Raw genomic sequence first — 3,890 nt, 5'->3', positions numbered from 1 at the left:
CCAAAAATCCTCAAACACTATTTGATAATCAATAACATCATAAAATATAATAGATCCATTAATATAAAGTTGAAATAAACAATTGATGTAAAAAACTAATATTCATTATATCCAAAAATAACCTCACATAACCACATTATTGTAATAAGTTGCCATAGATCTTGAAATTTCACCCATCACTAACTCATTAGCTTACTCCACTATATAGACATTAAAATTAGAATTTTCTCTGCTGTATAAACATATGGACATTAGAATTAGAAAAGGCCAAGTTTTTAAAATAAAATAATAATATTTTAACTTTTCATAAATAAAATATACCATATATAAACCCCCACATTGATATGGCCAAAAGTAGCTCAAGGGGATTATATATTTAAAAAAAATAAAATAGTAATACTTTTACTCTTGATAGATAAAATATACCATATATAAAGTCACGTTGACATAGCCACATTGACATAGCCAAAAGTAGCTCAACAAGATTGGATTTGCATGTGAGGGATGTGGAGTTTTGTACCTAGCACCAAGGTTCAATTTTCTTATGGATGGACAAAAGATAGTGATGCAAGAGGTAAGATTTATATTACATTCCTTATCGTGGGAAGGGATTCAAGAGATTTGATTAGCAATGAGGTGATTTGTTTATGAAATATAATAATTTTTTTCTTAATTAACATTTTTTTTCTAATTAACATTTTTTTAAAATAATAAAAAAAATATTAAAATTGTAGAAATTAATTTGCTAATCAAATACAATCAATCAATTTTCCTTACAGTTTAATAATTTTTTTATTTTCAATTTTCCTTACAGTTTAATAATTTTTTTATTTTAATTATTATTATTATTATTAAAATGAAAAAAATAGACATTAGAGTTTAGAGTTGAGTCTCCTTTGTATTGATTTGTTTGTGAATTGACTCATGCTAGGTCATTCAAGCTAGGTCATTCAAGTGATTTGGATCCTCGGGTATTCAAGCAAACTTATTATTATTATTATTATTATTAAAATGATAAAAATAGACATTAGAGTTTAGAGTTGAGTCTCCTTTGTATTGATTTGTTTGTGAATTGACTCATGCTAGGTCATTCAAGTGATTTGGATCCTCGGGTATTCAAGCAAACAGTTGGGTACAGTGTACATATTTTGATCGTCACCATAAAAAAAAAGTGATTGGGATCCTCGGGTATTCGAACAAACAGTTGGGTACAGTGCACATATTTTGATTGTTACCATAAAAAGAAAGTGATTCGGATCCTTGGGTCTTCGAGCAAACAGTTGGGTACCATGGATCTTGAAATGGAAATGGAAAGAGGATGGGCTACCGTTTACGATGGTATCTTAATGTTGAGAAACAGGTTGGAGGAGGGAGTTCTGAGCGATGTGTTGTCTGTAGAGGAGTGCATTTCACTTTATACTACTATCTACAATATGCATAGACCCCCTAAAGAAGTATATGACAAATACAGGGATTTAATCAAAGAGTACATCTCTTCTGTAGTCTTACCAGCTTTAAAGGAAGTTCAGAGTAATGAGTTAATGTTGAGAGAACTTGTTAAACGATGGGAAATTTACAAAGTGATGATTCGGTACACGAAAAAGTTATTTCACCATTTGGAAACCACCTTCATTCCAATACGCTCCCTGCCCACACTCACACAAGTTGGACGCGTGTTATTCCATGACATGCTCTATGATCATGAAATGCGGATTAAAGTGAAGGATTCCATGTTGACACTTATTAGGCAAGAGCGCGATGGCCAAATAATTGATGGGGTTTTAGTCAAAAACGTTCTGGCAATTTTTGAAGAGATCAGAAACCCTGGTGCCATTATGGATTTCTATACAGATGAGTTTGAAAAGGCCGTTTTCGAAGCTGTTGGAGAAAGGTATGCTGAAAAGGCTGCTTCGTGGATTTTGGAGGGTTCGTCTACAGATTATCTGTTGAAGGTGGAGGAATGTTTGAAATGTGAGGACAGAGTTGCCCATTATTTGCACCCGAGCAGCCAGCAAAAGCTACTGGAGATTGTACAAACTGAACTGCTTTCCCGTTACCAGACCCGACTTCTAGAAAATGAACATTCAGGCTGCCTTGCACTGCTTCGGGAATATAGGAAAGAAGATCTTTCAAGAATGTGCAGGCTGTTTTGCAGAATACCTAATGGCTTGGAACCAATTGCAAATACTTTTAAAGACTTTGTAATTAGTGAAGGAACTTCACTAGTTAAACTGGCAGAAGATGCTGTAGAGAAAAATGATTTAGATGGAGTTCAAGAACGGGTTGCATATCTGGGGACTGTTGTTGAGCTGCATGATAAGTATGTGAAATATGTTGCAGATGCCTTTCAGCACAGTTTTTTTTATCAAGCTTTAACAGAAGCATTTGTCATATTCTGTAATAAAGAAGTTGCAGGATACACAAGTCCCCAAATGTTGGCCACATTTTGTGATGATTTACTTAAAAATGGTGGCAGTATAAATATAAGAGATGATGATATTGAGGGTACTATAAAAAAAGTGGTCAAATTTGTGACATGTGTCTGTGATAAAGATCTGTTTGAGGTATTCTACAGGAAAAAATTAGCCAATAGACTTCTGTTGGAGAAAACTACAGATCTTAACCATGAGTTGAGCATTCTGTCACAGCTGAAGCATCATTGGGGTGGGCAGATGACATCAAAGATGGAAGGCATGGTTGCAGATATGAAACGAGCAAAGGAAAGCCAAAGTAGATTTATGGCATATCTTACTGATAACCCAAATATCCATCTTGGAATGGACTTGACTGTTACAGTGTTGACTACTAGATTTTGGCCAAGTTACAAGTACTCCGACATTAATCTACCTTGGGAGATGGCTAAATGTGTTGAGGTGTTCAGAGATTTTTATTCTATAGAAACTAAACCTCGTCAGCTTACGTGGATTTATTCCTTGGGGACCTGTGATATAATGGGCATGTTTGATCTACGACCAATAAAGATGTTAGTAACAACGTATCAGGCAGCTTTATTATTACTCTTCAATGACTCAGAAAAGTTGAGTTATTCAGAGATCAAATCTAAATTGAATTTGACAAATGAAGAGGTTGTTAGACTGCTACATTCACTTGCATGTGGAAAGTACAAAATTCTTGTCAAACAGCCAGATACAATAACAGTAGTTACAGATGACAATTTTGAAATCAATCCTAGTTTTAACAGTAAAAAGTTGGAGATTAAGATTCCATTCCCACTGGTGGATGAGAAGAAGAGAAACATTGAATTTGACAAGATGGATCAGTGTTTTGCAATTGATGCCTTAATTGTTCGCATTATGAAGAGCAGAAAAATGTTACCTTATAAACAACTAACAAGTGAATGCAGGGAGCAGTTTGGGAGGATGTTCAAGCTAGATATCAAATGGATAAAGCAGCGGATTGAAGATCTGATTAGGAGGGAATACTTGGAAAGAGATGAACAAAATCACAATATATTGAGATATCTGCCTTAACAACATGTTGTTCAACAGGGTATGGAAGAATGCCCCTCTAAACAAGTTCCATTTCATTTAATATCATTTGATTTGATGAATTGCTTCTACTTTCTTACATTTAATTGATCCTTGCTAAAAACTCTGCAATATTTAATATTATTGAGATATTATGAAAATTTGTGAACTGCGGATAGAACTTTTGGTAAAGTCTATATATCAATGGACTGGTATTTTGTGACATCTTATTATATAAACCATACTATCACAATGAATAATATGATGTGTTTTTGTTTGGTTTGACTAGAATGAAATATAATGTTTACATTAAAATCAAAATCTCTTTGCGTTCAATGAGAATTAAGAGTTCAATGGTAGTGGTTTCTATTTTTATGTTTTAGGATTTGGAGCAAGATGTAA

General features: G+C 33.7%; 1 pseudogene; it reads left to right on the top strand.

Annotated features, from left to right (window-relative positions):
- The first annotated feature begins 1,289 nt into the window (after positions 1–1,289).
- Positions 1,290–3,491, top strand: LOC149220617 (cullin-1 pseudogene; annotated as a pseudogene).
- Positions 3,492–3,890: the final 399 nt, after the last annotated feature.

The sequence above is a fragment of the Pinus tabuliformis genome, chromosome Q (genome assembly GCF_031772625.1).
Source record: "Pinus tabuliformis cultivar Carrire ecotype Pingquan chromosome Q, CPIR1, whole genome shotgun sequence".
Taxonomy (NCBI): domain Eukaryota; kingdom Viridiplantae; phylum Streptophyta; class Pinopsida; order Pinales; family Pinaceae; genus Pinus; species Pinus tabuliformis.
The sequence above is the reverse complement of the archived record's forward strand: the minus strand, read 5'-3'. Positions and strand labels throughout refer to the sequence as shown.